This window comes from Squalius cephalus, assembly GCF_949319135.1.
Source record: "Squalius cephalus genome assembly, chromosome: 7".
NCBI lineage: Eukaryota > Metazoa > Chordata > Actinopteri > Cypriniformes > Leuciscidae > Squalius > Squalius cephalus.
In genome coordinates, this window is record NC_137128.1 from 41,873,860 (window position 1) to 41,892,865 (window position 19,006).

Consider the following 19,006-nt stretch of genomic DNA (forward strand, 5'->3'; position numbering starts at 1 on the left):
AGTGACTGCCAATTTTTTTATATGATATCATCAGCATAAGGTTCTCGACTTTGCTAGCATGTAAGTAACTCACGCTTGTAGCTTGTAGACAATCTACAGTTTTAAAGTAACTCCTCCAGACCTATAAACACACTGATGTTGATATGTGAGTGCATTGACAGACAGGTCAATCGAACATACGCAAAAGCCCTCAAAAGCAAAACAAGTGATTTCCACAATCATGCTAGTAGCTTGTACATGATTGCTTGTTCCTTGTTCTCAGAATAAGATCCCCAGTGCAAAGACTCTAGGAGTCAACAACAGTAGCGTTTGTTTCTGAAGTTTATCCAGCAGTCAGTCACGTCAGAATCTGTGTCACTACTGACGTCCTCCACTAGATGGCAGAATCCCTCTGTCTTGTCTTCAAACACGATGCACCACTTTGCTGTCAGTCACTACACCGCTTCTCAACAATCACATCCCACATTCAATAAACCTGTTTGTGTTTTTCAGGTCCATCTCCAGGGATACGGTAATATGTGTGTCTATTTTTACATGCTCCGTAGGAATATCGATTACAAAGTTTTGAAGCTGTTAAAAAGTAATTAGGCTACGTTAAATGGCTGCCTTCAAATAAAATGATTAAAGCTCTATTATGCTATTTTTCTCTTAAAATACTCCTATCTCCTACCTCAGCTTGATGTTCAGAGTCAACGGTAAGCAAGTAGATTTTTCCCCAAAAAAGTGTGAAACGTGGTTTTATGATTTATTAAATCAATGCTTTGTTTGTTTGTGCACATTTTAATCAATTTAAATCTTTCCCCTCTGATTCAGCTCTTAAAGGGATAGTTCACCCAAAAATGAAAATTCTCAATATTTACTCACCCTCAAGTTGTTCCAAACCTGTAGCCTATGAGTTTCTGTCTTCTGAACACAAAAGAAGATATTTTGATGAATATACCAAACAGTTGATGGACCCCATTAACCTAACTTCACTAGTAGTCAGTAGGGCCCATCAAATGTTTGGTCAAGTCAAGTCACCTTTATTTATATAGAGCTTTTTACAATACAGATTACCGGTTACCGATATAGTCTAGGTTATTGTCAGACTGCAGGTAAATGTGGCCCAAATCCGATATTTTTCGAACAAGCAAAGCAAAACGTGGGCTCATAAAGTGTTAAAATTTGAATCCTTGTTTTTTTAAATTATATTTCCTTCGCAGAAATCTCCTGTCTTCTTCAGCAGATCACACTATAAATAAACGTGTAATCGCTTACTTTAAGGTTCTCTGTGTTTAAGTTGCTGCCTTAAATTAAGTATACTGTAGGCTAATCAACTTTGATGTTTAAGTCATTTCAACTTAAATTACATTAAACTGACTTTAAAAATAAGTTGAATCTTGTAACATAAAAAAAAGTTACTTTTGGTGAGTTGAAGTTTGTCGTAACTTATTGATCATATAATTGTATTTATTTTTTACAGTGAATCAGATATTGGCCACACGTACAACAACAATGTGAACAGCAATGCAAAAAAAACGGATCTGAGCAATAAATGGGAAATAAGCACTAAGGCTGCAGTGTGAACGTAGCCTATATGCACAAATTAGATTTGAGAGCTGTGGACAGATTTTTCATTTTTAGCTGAAACTGTTTTATTGACGTTCAATTGCTACAATGTGTTAGTCTGGCCTGCTGGCTTTTTGTGGTGGTTTGCCACATTTTGAAAGTTTTTGTGCACATAGGCTTTCCATTTTGCAAGGGTTGTGCTAAAAACACTTTCTGGAGTGATTTGCTACTGACCTGTGTCCAATTTGTAGATGTCAGAATCGGATACTTTTTCACCCGTTTCATATCAAAGCAGCATCTGTTCCAATGCTTGCCTAAAAATATCACCCGTAATGGTTTCCTGATGCTCATCTCCTCAGCAACAGAAGCAAGGGTGATGAAAACCTGCCTGACAGCCGGAATATCACTAAAAAGTGTTGCCCTCTCTTTTTCTCTCTTTGATCGCAGTTTCTTTGAAGGTTATCAGGGAAACTGGGCTTTCAGAGTCTTGTTTTCAGTCCTGAAAAAATATTTGCACTTGCATGCTTGCAAAGGGCTTGTTTTTCTACAAAACTCTTTTTTTTTTTTGGTTATTATTTATTTAAGGAGTACAAGTACTACCGAGTACTAGTACTAATTTGCTAATTTGTCTGATTTAAGCGTTGCTATTTGATGTGAACAACCCTTGAGAAACGCATGCATGTGCTTTTGATCCTGTTCTTCAGCATGTTTGTAGTCTTTTGAGTGCGCTTTAAACTTTAATGAGTCACATAACAGAATCGGAAGCAGATATCCCACACAACTCGGTGAATCAGCCGAGAATCCATCTGGAAAATCTGTTGCGTGCGTGACGGTGGGAGATGAAGCACTACCGTCTACGCTGCTGAGTCACCTAAAGTGTTGAAATGACACACACATACTTTTTTTTTAATGTTTTTACATGCAAAATAGATTTTTTAGATTCCCAGGATTATTTATACATGCACTTCATTTTGTGGACTGTTATGCTTTTTAACAAAAACTTTCCTTGACTGCAGGTTCAACCATGAATACACAAAGAATTGCAATGAAATGAAATCAACAACAAATTGAGGTACACAACATATTTTGTTTTACTATTTATATTTAAAAATGTGTCTGCCTTACAAAACAAATTCTTATTTGCAGTCATTTTATTTTATCTCTAGTTGCCATTTTGTTTTAATATGAAACATATTAACAGAGTAATCCATTGGACACACTACCGTTCAAAAGTTTTTTAAAGGGAATCTATACTACATCTATACTATTAAAAATGACAGTAAATACTTTTATAATGTTACAAAAGTTTATTTTTCAAATAAATGCTGTTCTTTTGAACTTTCTATTCATTAAGGAATCCTGAAAAAAAAAAAAAAAAAATTAATAATAAGTTTTCAACTCTGGTAGTAAGAAATGTTTCTTTAGCATCAGTGTATTAGATTGATTTCTGAAGGATCATGTGACACAAGACTGTAAAACACTGAAAATTCAGTTTTGCATCACAGAAATAAATGACATTTCAATTACTTAAATGTAATTTTTTTAGTGCTGGGCAACGATTAATTGCATCCAAAATAAAAGTGTGTGTTTACGTTATATATGTGTGTGTGTGCTGTATATATATATATATATATATACACATGCATGTGTATATATTTAAGAAAAATGTGTTATTTATATATAAAATATTTATATATAATATAAATTATGTATAAATAAATATATACATATGCTCAGCTCAAATTATTATTTTTTTTTTACAATTTACAGTATTTTTGATTAAATAAATGCAGCCTTGTGAGTATAAGAGACTTCTTTCAAAACATTAAAAAGTCTAACCAATCCCAAACTTTTGAACAGTAATGTACATTTGATATTTATTCCAATTAGAAACAAAGTGTCTGCAACATTAATAATCTTTCTCCAACAGGTCGGTGGAATCCAGGTTAAATGACATATTTGCAGGTAAACGGGTCAGTGAGATGAGATCACAATGTTCTTCATTAAATGGTTCAGTCTGTTGATGTCTATTGTTGCTTCGGCAGATGTGGCAGCCAAAAACCAAACACAGATGGGCCAGTTATATGAGAAGAGGCTTTGTTATCCATGCTGTGGTGAGGATTTTTGCTTTAAATAAACAGAAATTGAATAATATGTTTTTTTAATACATTCTGGATTATAGTGCATACAATCACATATCACAATTCACAGACAATAATGTGTTTTGACTTATTCCTTAATGACAACAATTCGGCTATGTCTATTTGACAAGTACGATCACAGCGAACATTCAGATCTGGGTTCTGATACAGAAAGAGCAGTTGTCATGTACAGATATGAAACAGCTTCACTCACAAACAGTCTTTTCAGCAACACAGTATCATTATTTCTGTATTACAATAATTCAAATTATCACATAGTGGGATAAGTTTAAATTTCAGATATAAATACTGTTGTCTACGGTTGTGAACAAAATAGAGTACATCACCTTTTGAAAGTAACCTGCCACTTCAAATAACGGATTGTATTAATTACATTGTTACACCAGTAGGTGGCGACAAGTGACTGTCAAAAAATGTATTTGTCATTGAATCATTTATTCAAGAGATTTGTTCAAAATCGCTGATTCATCTAGTTATTAAGCAAGTGAAGTCTTTGAGTGATTGAGGCATTGAATCATTCATTCAAACCGAGTAATTAATTCAAGTTAATTCAATTTTAGTTAACGCTTTGTCAGGAACTTTAGTAAATTACATGTTATTTTGTTAGTTGTCTTTTCAGAATCGTAATTCTCAATTTATTCTCTATTTTCTATTCTCTCTCTCTCTCTCTCTCTCTCTCTCTCTCTCTCTCTCTGTCTGTCTCTGTGTGTGTATTTTTATGTGCTAATAATTTCAACCTCTGATGTGTGTGTATGCGTACATAATTTTTGCAACTTACAGTGAAGAACCGGATCAATTTTGTTTAAATGTCCCCATGGTTAGGGTGGGCTACGTCCTTAAAAATGTATGTTATCTGCACCTTAGGTTGCCTGGTACAAAGAGGGACTTTGGCAAGGAATCTACTTTTTGTTGTTGCTCAATACGATTCTTAACCTTTTGTATTTGTGTGGTTTTTTTAGGGAGGTTTATAAAGTTCTTGATGTATTATTTCAGGTTCTTCAGATCCCTGTCATGGTTTCTAAGGTTCTTAAAAGCACCTTACTAAATTCTCATATTAGAGAAAGGGTCATTTTTCATCCAACTAATCTTTATTAAGACTGTAATTATAATTAGCTTTATTTAATAGCAATACAAGTTTGAGGGAGGTGCTCTCCAGTATTAAAAATCTTATTGCTCAGATGTTGCTCTTTCATAATGAAGAAGACATAATGGAGATGTCAAATATACTTCATTCAAGTATCGGCTTTATCTCAGATGTTTCTCCTAATGCAATTGACCATGGAATTGCTGTAAAAAAATTACTTCTCAAAGTTGCAAATAAAGCAGAGTATTGGAACACATTTAAATGTATAGGCTATTTTAACTCTGGTCATTTCCGTGTAATGAAATGATCAATTTCTGAGTGAAAACAGTTTTAAACTGACTTTGAATTATTTCCAGTTCATATTGTGGCTTCCACTGCTCAATATTGAATATGGTCTTATACCGTTTGAGACATTGTTGAGATCTTTGCTAAATCTCTGAGGACGTGTGAGTTTAACAGGGTATTTTTCTCAAGGGACAAATTGAGAAGCATGATGGTCTCCATTTTCTCCTCATTTAATCTATAGAAGAAGCAAATGAGATATTAATTAGATCTAATTATCCGAGGGTGTACACGTTGCCTAACTGATTGTTGGTTCTGTGTGTGTGTGTTTGTGTGTGCGCGCGCGAGCGCGTGTGTGTGAGGGAAAGGCAGAGAGAGATCCATCCCCCTCTCGGAAGGTTAGGTTCCTCATTCTGAAGCCCACGGATGATGCTCGTGTTTACGCAGCGCTCGGCGTCTGACCGGTGGATGTAAATATCAGTGTATACGTCGCACAGACTGATTCATGAACATCACCAAAGGAACCGCTGGAGAGACGTTCCGTTCCAGACTGGATGTATTGCGTTAATAACCATCACCTAAACCAATTCCTCCTCAGACATTGATATCTTCATATGCACGTGAATCTTCTGCTTTTGAAAGGCTTTCAGCGGGCGGGCACACACTGCGCCGTGCGTCTTAACGCAGGGCTGCTCTTTTGGACCCGTGCCACGGTTGTCTGTCTCCGTCCGTTCACCCAACCACACCTACCCGTTATATCCTCACCGAATTGCAGCAGCAGCGTCCCCACACAGGATCCCGACTGATTCCGTCGCGAAAGGGACATTGTGTCTGAGTGAGCGGGTGGAAGAACGCGGATCCACTGCGCTATCTATAAACGCCTGGTGCGCACCGGACCTGCTCAGAGACGCCCGTGTTTTACCGATATGTCAGCCCGGTGCTCGTGATCTCTTTGGAGGAGAGGCAGGTGAAATCACCAGCTTTGTCCCGCATCCTGCGCCAAGAAGAAACGCATCACCTTGAGGATTTAAACACACTGATATCCAACTTACCAGGTGAGCCGGCCAGTCACTGTGGCATAGATTTAATGCAGAGTCAGAAATTAACTTTTTTTATTTAGAAAATGAACAGCAGCGGCATTTTGTTAGGGTTTTAATTGCTGATTGAATCTTTTCCCATCACAAACACTTCGCTTCACAGTGTCTGATGAGGCACTAAACCCATAATCACTGGCCTAAAATATTAGGAATTATGAAAAATACATAAACAGAGATTGAATTACATATTTTTTTGCCTCCAGACTGTAAATATTTGGAGCTTTTTTATGTCACTTTATCGGGCATTTCTTGCCCCGAGCTCTTGTTAATTTCTGACAATGATGCACATTAGATCTTGTAGGTTCATCAAGCCAATATAACCATCCTAGTCAAAAAAAAAACAAAAAAAAACCCTGGAGGAATTTTTTTTGAAATAGCACTAACATTTGGGACCAAACTTAATGGGATTCATAAGAATCCTAACTGGATAAACCGTCATTCTTTCAGGATTTTTTTATTTTTATTTTAAATGTCTGTTTGTCTTGTACTGGAATTATGTGATGCTACTGGGCAGTTAAAGGAAATCACATGGAAGCAAAGAGTTTGTGGAACATTTTCCTTACATTATTTTTGATGAAGGGCATTTGTTCTGCAATAGTACTTTTGGGAATTGTGTGTTCTGAAATAATAAGTCCTTAAAGGGTTTAGATCACGCAAAAAATTCGGAAAACAAATGAAGAGCTTTCTGTCCCTCCATTGACAGCTAAGCAACTACCACTTTCAAGCTCCAGAAAGACAGTGAAGACATCATTAAAGTAATCCACATGACCACAGTGGTTTAACCTCAATATTATGAAGTGATGCGAGTGCCCAAAAAAACCCACAATTTACCATTTTCTTTACAAAATATTGATCTCCACTGCACGTTCATGAGAGCACCAGGACTCATGGGTGTTGATGTGAAAGCAGACAGTGCTGAGTTAATGCACGTTGGAGATTAATATTTTGTAAATAAACTTGAAAGTGGTAGTTGCGTAGCTGTCAATGGAGGGACAGAAAGCTCTCAGATTTCATTAAAAATTCTTCATTTATGCTCCGAAGATGAACGAGTCTTAGAGGTTTGAAACGACTTGAGGGTGAGTAATTAATGACAGAATTTTCATTTTTGGGTGAACTATCCCTTTAAGTTAGTTAATCAAGTAATATTTACATACAAGTCATAAATCCTGGAGTAATAAAACTTTCTATTTGAATATTGTACAGGATACTGTAGGATTCCCAGGATTTTTTGATTCTTGGAGTCTTATTATTGGCTATTGTGAAATCTTTGTATGTCTTATACTCAAACAATGTTTTGCTGCTGGACATTTAAAGAAAATCACATGGAAAATATCTTAGATTCTATTGATGGTCCGAAAGATCCAGTTTTTTTGGGGGTGATGTTTCATTTTCATTCCAATTATTTATACAGGATTGCTTTGAAATAATGGTGGAACTGTTCAGATTCCTTTAGGGATTTTAACCAGGTGTATCTGGCTGATAGGGTTCTTTTTCTTCTCGTTTATGTTTTGTTGGATTTCAGTAGCCTGCCTCATAGTTCATGCATGCAAGATCCATATCTTGCAAAAGTGTTTAGTTTGTAATTCGCTCACGTGCGGGGTGAGTGATCTGATGCGGTGTGGTTTCACTGGTTCATCGTTCTATTGTTGTGAATGCATGCACACTCCAGGCCCGCTGATGCTTCATAATTCTGCGGCTCTTGCTGGTAATAAACAAACCTCTTCACTGCCGGGCTTATGTAAAGCACGTTTCGCATGTCAACAGAGTTTCTGAAGATAAAGCTTTCATATTTTGGCTTGGAGGATAGGGGATCTATGGTATCTCACCATTTGCTTTGGGATATACATGCATGACTGAAATCGCCACCTGAATTCAGCCTTTGTCCATTACGTTCTATGTGATGTTTGTCTGGGTTTGTTGCTCTTGTAGGTTTGCATTATTTATAAGCTTAGTTAAGAGGAATTGGTTCCTTTGTTTCCAAGGAAAACCAACCATTTATAACTTAAACTTAACTGGGAGCAACCTTTGAAAAGCTATTGTGGTGGTCGTACCATGGTACAGTGAGGCTGTCAGAATTACATGCTTTACATTGGAACCATAGGACTACCTTCACCAAAGAAGCTTTCAGAATGTTTACTTTTAATAGATTTTTTTAATGATGTCAAATGGTGTCAAGTTTATTGCAGTGTGTTTTATGGAGCTAACAATAACTGTCAATACGTGAACATTATATTTAATGCATAAGGTATCTTGAACTAATAATAGACAATACTGTATGGCTTTTATTCATCTAGATTAGTGGTTCTCAACGGAGGCGTTCAGAGAACAACGGGGGGCGGTGGAAGCAGGATTTTTGAAAGGGGGGCGTTCAGGTGTTCATGGGGGGCGTTCACGAGTTTACACCAAAGATCCAGGCAAGACAAGATTAAACGTAATTACTTGCAAAATAATTGCCTACAACATTCTAAAATCTGCCAGTTTAATGCGGCATGTAAGCTATGTATCGTTTCTTTTGCATTATTTTTGGAAAGGAATGGAAAGTAGATAAGCCATTAAAAAAGTATTGACTTTTAAAAGGGTTAGTTCACCCAAAAATTAAAATTCTGAATAATTACTCACTCTAATGTAAGATTTTCATTCATCTTCGGAAAACAAATTAAGATATTTTTGATTAAATCTGAGAGCTGTCTCACTCCTCCATAGGCTTCTATGTAATTGAAACTTGCCGGCCCTGAAAGTTAGTAAAGACAATGTTTAAAATAGTTATTGTAATTGTTAATGACCTGGATAATTGATAGCCACAAAAGGATAGCTGGCCCACAAAAGTTTGAGAACCACTGATCTAGGTTCATGTTAATTTCTACATTTCATTTACACTTATTAAAATTTAATAACATTTCAAGTTGTATAAATGAACATTTTAGTCAATGTATTTTTCTAAATTAGCATTAATGTAAAAGGGCTGTAAAAATGTATGTATTGTTGGTCCATAATACACAATAGATTAATTATGATTTATTGTAATGTTTCAGTTGTGTGCCAACTATGCAGACAAGGGTTCAGAATACATATTGACATTATTTGGGAAAGACAGACAGACAGACAGACAGATAGACAGATAGACAGATAGACAGATAGACAGATAGATAGATAGATAGATAGATAGATAGAATGACACTAAGATAGAGGTAGAGAGACAGACAGACAGATAGACAGATAGATAGATAGATAGATAGATAGATAGATAGATAGATAGATAGATAGATAGATAGATAGATAGATAGATAGATAGATAGAATAGGTAGACTGACACTTAGATAGAGGTAGAGAGATAGACAGATAGGACGGGCGGACGGACAGATGGAGAGACAGACAGACAGATGGATGGATGGATGGATGGATGGATGGATGGATAAATATGTGTGAGACAGTATCTTCTTGAGAAAGACTGAAATGTCCTTCATCAAGGTGTTGTAAAATCAAGCTGGCCTTTAACTGCCTGTTGTTTTTCTTTTTGCTGACGTGTTTCTTTGCCCTTTTAGGCACTGCATGATTTATTTATATTATTTATTTATTTTGCCCATAGGTTCCATGACTTTGAAAAATAAATCATATGTAAGGACAGTCTAGAGACTTCCAGGGGAGAACAGAATATTTAGATAGCCGATAACAATCACAGATAACAGTGGAAACGTCCACTAGCTGCATGTTGTTCAGATGACATGAGCTAAAATGTTTGTGTTTGACTCCGGTGCACAGTAAATAACAACTAGATTTGTAAAAAAATGTGCTTGCCTGTGCAAAGCTCTCCTCCACGATGCTAGAGTGATCTGGGTGGTTGCCAAGGTGTTGCTATGTAGTTACTAAGGTGTTCAGAGTAGCTATCATGTTGCTTAAGATGGTTGCTAGGTGACCAATTCAAAAGAGCCTCTATCGTTCACCAAGTGAAAATCATAACTCTGGTCACAAAGAAAATGAATAGCTCACCTCTTCTCAATAAGCAAAATGATTGGAGATATAATTTATGTCAAGATACACAAAAGACTCAGGGTTAGATTAAATCACCTAACAAGTAGCAATACTAGAGAGAAATGGAAATAATGATAAGTTGGATCTGTATTTTGTAACCACACTGAAAAATAATTGGTACAGGATTTACTTTGAAACAATTTTCACTCAGAGATTGCCATTAAATTTCAGAAATAATTTCAAAGAAACAGCAAGTAACACAATGAATTAAACATTACATTTGAAGTAGAAAGACTGAAACAGTATTTTCTTGCAAAACATACTCTTTATAAAGTTCATTTTTACAGTGCATTGTGTTACGTGTTGGTTGCCTGCAGATTGTGAGATGCTTTGTTAGAGTGATTTTTATTCACAAAACTGGAAACGGTAATACGATTTTCACACAACTGCTTCCTTTTCTAAGATCAGCTGGCCGCAGTCTGCAGCAGACAGACTGAAGAGTGTGTGTGTGCAAAAGAAAGACCTAAAGAAACATGGATTGAGCTGGAATTGCTACAGTAGTAAGGATTGATAGTGAATTTGTATGAGGAATTTGTCTGTATCTGTGTGTATTTGTTGGGCATAAAGGGAGGGTAAACAGAGCGACAGAGCAGGTCTGGATGTGTATGAGAGGGTAAGACGCACACACACACACACACACAGAAGTGAGACAGGGCTTGACTCTCTCCGACTGACTAGCCGTGAATAGCCCCCCTGTTATCTCTGCAGCACACAGACAGCAGCGCAGCAGGCAGGCCAGGCAGGTGCTGCACAAAAATAGCAGGTGTGTGTTCGGGTTCATACACACAGTCCTCCTTCCCATCTCCCCCGGGGGCCGAGCACGCACCTCCTTCACACGCACCTCCTTCACATGCACCGTAAGCTCCAGTGACCAAGGGTGACGTCTCGCTGTTGTCCGCAACTTGTTGCGTGTGACGACCGGCCTTGTCCTTTTTCGTGGTCTGCGGACCGAAGGATTGCTCTCATAAGGGAGGATTTAAAGCTCAAGGTGTTATTTGGATGTGTGTGCATCTGTGTTTGCGACTCAGTCCGGAGGATGTTTTTTTTATTTCTCTTTCATCGCTCAGGAGAGTTAATTGAGTTCTCGGTTACGTGTCGTTTAAAGTCTGCATGAAACGGAAGTTACGATAGTGTTTTCTTTCCTATTTTGATGTATATCCGAGAAAATGGCTTCTAGAATAAGAACAAATTGTAGGGCAGGACTTGGTTTTGTGCACAGGGAGTTGATTGGATGGTTGTGGTTTTTTTATTGGTCGATCTCATGTGAGTGACAGGTGGCCCCGCCCTCGCGCCAGTAAACATGTCATCAGAGAAGAGAGAGATGTTGCTGCAAGAGGGAGGGGAAGTTATTTGTATTGAAGATTACGAGGGCACATGAATAATAAAAAAAAAAAGTAATATTCCATACATATGAAAAATTGTCCATTTTTATTTCATGCTGACTTTTAAGTTTAAGTGTCAAGCAACTGCCAGAAGTCCCAATAAAAATAGACACAAATGAGACGACTGAAATTTTGGGAAAATATAGATAATTAAATTTTAGAAGAATTTGATAAGATTTAATTGTTTAATGGATGTGAAAATGTATAGGAGACTAACTAATTTTGGGAAAAAACTTGCATATGGCAACATTTCTGCAAAATTACACTAAAAAAGCAACAAGTAACGCATTGAATTAAACATTGAATTTTGAAGTAGCAAGAACTGAAACAGCATTTTCTTGTAAAAAGTTCGCCAGCAATCTTTGTTTTATTTACAGTGTAGTTTGCAAATATACAAAAAAGTTTTTGAGGTCATAACATAGTATTGTGCAAGGAACTGTGCAAAAATAAGTCTATATTTTTTTGACAGTCTGTCACGTAATCATAATTTGTGTGAACAGGGATAGAAGTTGTTTGTATTTTACTGCCACTAGGGTTTATTTCAGCTGGAAAAGGCATTGAATTGTATGTATAGGTATGCTTTTGGAGTTTTGCAGAAATTTTTAAACATACGTTTCATCTCAGTGCTTTCCAAGAGAAGCAAATGAGATATTAAAGACATGTCATTCATACTGAAAACTTCAGTATTGTAGTGTGAAGTCTTCATTTGCTGTCTAGGAGTAGTTGCGATATTAAAGACATGTTTTTCATTCTTATTGCAATTCATAGCTTTCTTCACTCTGAACACTTCAGTATTTTTAAGTTGAAATAAAGTAAAGCTGTTTTCTGGTCTATCGCTAGTTATATTTTAGCGGCTTTTGCTTTCAAATCCAATATGTCCCAGCTATCATGTCAGAGGCCAAGAATAGACTGAGATTAAATCATTAAGTATTGACGGACTAGAGTCACAGTGAGAGATACAGAATTATGGGAGTACATCAAACACATTTAGAGAAAATTCATTTGACAGTTTATTGATCCTGAAAGGCTTCATTGTTCTCACTATTTCCTTGAGATACCGCAATTGGTTAACTGCAAGGCAGTGATATTTTCCCTGGCAAGGCAAGTAAAACGTCCCTTGTGCTCACAGCTTTGTATTCTTGTTCAAAATTCACAGTACATGTACGCCTGTGTCCAGTGGACTGCATCACATCCAATTGATGTTCTTAAAACAGTATCCTACTCGCCAGTGCAGTTGAGAGAACTTCAATTATCTCTACGTGCCGTTTGAAAGTTCACATGGGTCACCTTGAGTCATCTGCGGCGCTAACAGTGAGCTGAATGTGAGCTAACAAGCTTCACAGACACGGATCATTCAAGCCAGTCACGGAGTAAAACCATAACATCACATCATTACATTTACACTTGGCAGACGCTTTCATCCAAAGCGACTTACACTGCATTTCAAGCTACACATTTTAACATTTTTACCAGTTCTTGCTTTCTCTGGGAATTGAACCCATGACCTTGGCGTTGCAAGCGCCAACGCTCTACTGTTTGAGCTCTACTTCAAAGCTACCTTTATATTATTATATTATGATCATATCATATCATAATATAACCGAGTGCACAAGAATCCACAGAAAGACAGAACTGTCAGAACTGGCTGTTAGCAGTTTCCTGATAGGAAATGAAAGATGTTAAGTTTTGAACATTGGCTTGTGAATGACAACGTTGCCCAGGACGATTAACTTCACCTACGCGTCTGCTGTGAATGTTATTGGATAATTAAGGTAAAACCTGTCACTGATGGTGGAATGTTTTTCATGGTTTTCTTGCTGGTCTTATTGGTATAGTATAATTGGTTGAGGTAGTTGATCTTCTGGACTGTCTTTGCAAGACATTTCTTTGCTGCTCATTGCAAAAAACAAATATATATATATATTTAGTATTTAGCATTGTTTTGTGGTAAAATATCCTTAAATGATGTCATCACAAAAAAAGATATTTTACAAAATGCAAAAAGTCAAAGGGTTTACAAAGTTTTCCGAGCATGAAATATTCATAGCAATAACTTCTTTTGTGCTCAGCGGAAGTAAGAATGTTTTTGGGTGAACTATCCCTTTTAAAAATACGAAAGCAAAATGTTTTACACACACTGTGACTAAAAAATATGTTGGCTCAACAAAACAAATAATGCAACAGTTTGCATACATTTTTTGGGTTATGACAACTTCAAATTATTATTTTTTTAAACCAACAAACTTTATTCAGTTAGAGAAACTTAATAATCTGTAACGTAAACACACATTTTTAAGTCGATTACTCAAAAAAATTAAGTTGCTCCAAAGTTGTAGCTCTGGAACCAATAAATCTTTTTTTATTTCAGTTCAAATCCACAGCTATCATAGAACATGCTAAATGAAACTTATTTAGCATACAGTATATGTAATGAACAAGATGCTACTTGTCACTGGCATTAGCACAGTCATTGCTTATAGAGCCAATGTACTGTTTACCATCATGTCATCTTCAAAGCATGCTGGGAACTAAATCCTCTACTCAATTTCCAAAGTTAACAAGACAATTTCAAAACTCATAAGTCTCTTATGTTCACCAAGGCTTCATTTATTTGATCAAAAAGACAGTAAAATGCTAATATTGTGAAATGTTATTACAATTTAAATTTCTTTCAGCATCATTACTCCAGACTTCAGTGTCACATGATCCTTCAGAAATCATTCTAAAATTATGAAATTTTGAAATTGTTGTGTTGTGCTGCTTCATAATTTAGTTTTTCATGATTCTTTGATGAATAGAAAGCTTAAAGAAAAATATTTATTTGTAAAATTATAAATGTCTTTTTCAATCTATTAAATTATTCCTTGCTGAAGAATACATTTCTCAAAAAACAAAACAAAGCTTACTGACCCCACACTTCTGAACATTAGTATATATTTTAAAGTGTGTTTTTCTTACTTCATCGGTAGATTGTTTTATAAGCATAAATCTTCCAATATTAGGTGAGGTTTAAGCATAAAACAAAAAAAACATTTAATAACGGTGTAAGAAAAACATTATCTGAAAACGCATCTTAGTGAGTTTTGAATTAAATTCATTTGTTTTCTGCTAGATGTGTGTGTTATATGACAGGCTATTAACACGGCGAGATGAGAGGAAGCTCTTGAAACATATCAGGTTCTGAGCTCTGCGTATTCCCCAAAGCTTCACCACATAAAAGAGTGCATACATGCCTGTGAAATCAAATAGACACAACTGGTCATAAGGGGCTCATTTGAAAGCAGTTAGCCACCAATTAGCTCTTAAATTTCATCAGCAGTTAAACACACAATGTTCCAGAATTAGCCTCCCAAATCTCTTTATTTGTGCCCCAGAAAACTTTAATTGAAGTGTCACCCTGTAGGTCTATGTTTTTAATAATGTATTTTCAAAACCCACAATAATCTACATTTAGCACATCTTTAGCATAATGCACTATCATTTCGGAACATTGTGTTTTGACCAGTGAGGGTTTTGCAGCGCTCGTAATGTTTTGTGGTGAACAAGGAGACCGTAACAGCCTGTGTAACTCTCACCTCCCTCTTATTGGAATATAAATGCATGCCGTGCGGCTGGCTGGCGTTGGGCAAACAAATAAAATGCTGTTTGAAGTAACCGAGTGCTAGCACTGATGCGAAACGAAATATTACTCCCTTGCCTTGACTTCCCAGGGTGGCTCGATTGTCATCGGCATGCCCAAAACCACAGGTTTCAAATAGTTTTTTTGGGTTTCACCTATCAGGATGTTTCTTTGCTGTTTATTAATGACTGTTGTGTGCATGGTAAAAAGGTGCGCATGGCATTTTTGAATTGATTTCACTGCCAAAAAGTTAAATGGAATAATTTGATATTCTATATCAGTGGTTCCCAATCCTGGTCCTGGGGACCCACAGCTCTGCACAGTTTGTATGTCTCCCTCATTTAACACACCTGATTCAGATCATCATCTCGTTAGGAAAGAGCTCTATGAACTGAACTGGGTGTGTAAGATAAAGGAGACATATAAAATGTGCAGAGCTGTGGGTCCCCAGGACCAGGATTGGGAACCACTGTTCTATATTATACATATTGAAGTTTGCATTTATGCGTTTTATTGAAATGCTTTGCTGGGACGTTTTTTAGGGTGATGCTAACTGGGATGAGCAAAAACAAGGCATTCATTAGGAAAATGTTAGTTCTCAGATGCTCCTTATATTCTTTACATTTATAATAAAATAAATAAATAAATAAATAAATATTTAAATTTTCTGTTTCTAAGGAATTTAGGAATTTTATATCAAATTTTATATAAAAAAATCAGTGTTGGGTAAAGTTACTTTTAAAAGTACTCCCTAAAAAAGTAACTAATTGTGTTACTTAGTTACATTTTTGGGAAAAAAATAAACTACATTACTTTTGGGTTACTTTCCCCCACCTGGGCTGGGCTGGGCTTGCTTGTTTGTTTGTTTTTAATAACAAAAAAACAAAAAGTTGTATTTTTAGCAAAAGTAAAAGCTCTTTCACACCATGGCCCTGTCCCAAATGGCAAACCTCATATGCACTTTTGGTCTGTTGGACTTACAATGGCTGCCGCGCGCACGTGTCCATTAAGTCCATGAGACCGTAGAGTGTCTCATTTATCGTTTTAGGTTTCAGAAAGGTGCTAAGTGCCCCCCTTTGCTTTTGCATCACACTTTTGCAGAGTCCCCACTGATGCGAGCTCCACAGCAGACTTCTTCCCGACAGTCAAAGTGGCGTTACGTCACGAAAGTGTGGACTCGTAGGAAGACCGAGAGTGCTAGGGTGCCATTTGGGACAGGGGCCATAAGTGAAATGATTAAGCCTCAGGCTGAAGGAAGTGCAAATTCACAGCTGTGTACAGTAGAGGGCGCAGCTCAAACAAACCTTTCAGCTGTGCTGCCATTCTGGGTCGCAGAAGAAAAGTTCAACACTCCTACTTCAGCAATAAAACAACAAAAATATGTGATGTTTATCCAAAGTCATATTTGCTAATTAGTATGGTCATCATCGAAGGTGAGCAGCAAAGACATTGGTTAAGAAAGTGAGATTAAATAAAATATATATGTATTATTTAACATATTTGATTATTGCAGGCTTTTGTAATATTCTAAGTTTGCATTTCATTGTTTTTATTCATTTTGAGGAATACTGAATCTGTATTTGTGCAAGTGAGATGAGTGAAAGCCTGCTCACATTTAGTCTAGAACTACAATATCCATCATGTTTACACAGCGCACACAACGCCTCTGCACTTACTCCAGATTTCTCTTAACATGGGGACAGAAGAGCTGTCAGTCAATAAATATTAAAACAAAGTAACTTGCGTTACTTATTAGAAAAAGTAACTTTTGCGGTAAATTTAAAAGTAATGCGTTACTTTACTTGTTAGGCTACTTGAAAAAGTAATCTGATTACGTAACCCGTGTTGCTTGTTATGAGATACCCCCCAACACCATCAATTTCTATTATTATTTTAATAGCAAAAAAAATAAGGCAGTCAATAATATTTTAATGTTCTATTTCTGTGGAATTTGTAGGTGATATATATAAGACAAAGTTGACAGTCTTGGGAGGGAGTATCTGTCTATCAGAGGCAATGTTTGTGACATTGAGCTCTTTTCTGAAACTCTACCGGAGACATGTGAGATTACTCGATTCTTTTTCTCAGTTGCTGGAGACTCGAGCAGAAGTCTCTTTTTGTTCTCTGATTAACCTTTTCTAATGGGGCATCAGAATCATCACAATTTAAATGTAAGATTGGGACAGTGTTTGATGATAATATGCAACAAGTATCACAAGTTTCTCTGTCAGATACCATTCTTGTCATACACATTTGCGTTGTTTTCCCTGCATTTGCTCTTGATGTGTTAATGCACGCTGAGAATAGCTACATCACCCAGTTATGACATGGACATGCGGAATGCTGGATGCCCCACCATGCTATTGTACGGCTTTTGGAAAACGGTTAATGCCCCTTTGAAAAGCGCCTGCAATGTGGCAGTATCTGCGAAGAAAGTAGATCACACAAGCTCGGCTGGAGAGGGGCATCAATCCCCTGACCTGCTCCCCGAGACACCAGACACACAGGCGGCGGGGGGTTATTCTTCAGAGCGCACATGGCAGAGCGAAAGAAAGAGCGAAAAACTAACTCGGGTCGCTTTGATTCCAGTGTCAGTTCTGAAGCCATAACTTGATTAATGAGACTCAGTTGAATGGGCCTTTGAAAAGAAATGTCTTGAAATTCATCTTTTAGTTGTCAGATGTCACAGGAGTGTTTAGCTTCATGACCCGATGGGGAAGAAGAAAGTGAGAGGAATTAAAACTTTCAGAAGTGTGTGATGTTGTTTAAGTGGCGAGGAACACTGGAACATCTTCGAGGAACAGTGCACAATGTGATTTTGGAGAAGATTGCGATCAATTTCTAGCTTTCTCTCACACCAATCTTTTTGTTCTCCCTTGTTATTCATTTTTTATGGGCATTTAGCATTGCTTTGTTCTTTTCATTTCTCCTTGTGGTGCATGATGGGAAATTTGTCAGGAGCAGTCAACTCTGCAAACAGACTGCTTGCCATTCATCTTCAGTTTAAATGGCAGAATCAACACTGTAGGACAAAGCAGAATCATATCATATCATATCATCCCATCTCTTGTAAACATAAGGCACCGGAGCGTATCCATAACTGTCATTTGATATTTTAAAGGGGTCGTATGGTACATTTTAATATTTTTATTTCCCCTAAGGTCAACTTATAATGTTAGTACAGTTTAAATGGCAAAAACATCCATTAATATATATATAATATACAATACCGTTCAAAAGTTTGGGGTTCGCAAATGTTTTTGAAAGAAGTCTCTTATGCTCACCAAGACTGCATTTATTTGATCAAAAATGTAAAAAAAACACTAATATTGTGAACTATTATTTCAGTTTAAAATAGCTATTTTGTATTAATATTTGTTAAAATTCCTGTGATGGTAAAACTGAATTTTCAGTATCATTACTGCAGTCTTCAGAGTCACATGATCCTTCAGAAAGCATTCTAATATGATGATTTGCTGCTCAAGAATCATTTCTTAGTATTATCAATGTTGAAAACAGCTGTGCTGCTTCATATTTTAGTGGAAACTGTGATACATATTTTTCTGCATTCTTTAAATAAGAGTTCAAAAGAAAAGCATTTATTTTAAATAGAAGTCATTAGTCACTTTTGATCAAATGAATGTGCCCTTGATGAATAAAAGTATTAAAAATAAATTCAAACCCCAATTCTCTCTCTCTCTCTCTCTCTCTCTCTCTCTCTCTCTCTCTCTCTCTCTCTCTCTCTCTCTCTCTCTCTCTCTCTCTCTCTCTCTCTCTCTCTCTCTCTCTCTATATACAATATC

At 36.6% G+C, this 19,006-nt stretch overlaps 1 protein-coding gene and 1 long non-coding RNA gene across 2 annotated transcripts in view; both read left to right on the top strand.

Moving 5' to 3' along the window:
* Positions 1 to 439: 439 nt before the first annotated feature.
* On the top strand, positions 440 to 3,658 carry LOC307161425. Its single transcript, XR_013821721.1, has 4 exons — positions 440 to 511; positions 2,565 to 2,620; positions 3,479 to 3,513; positions 3,594 to 3,658. It is a non-coding gene; the product is annotated as an uncharacterized lncRNA (long non-coding RNA).
* Positions 3,659 to 5,259: 1,601 nt separating this feature from the next.
* sema6ba (sema domain, transmembrane domain (TM), and cytoplasmic domain, (semaphorin) 6Ba) overlaps positions 5,260 to 19,006 on the top strand; it is a 131,379-nt gene continuing 117,632 nt past the window's right edge. Inside the window, exon 1 of the mRNA XM_079877670.1 lies at positions 5,260 to 6,131. The gene's annotated coding sequence lies outside the window, so the exon portion shown is untranslated. The remainder of the gene's footprint in view (positions 6,132 to 19,006) is intronic.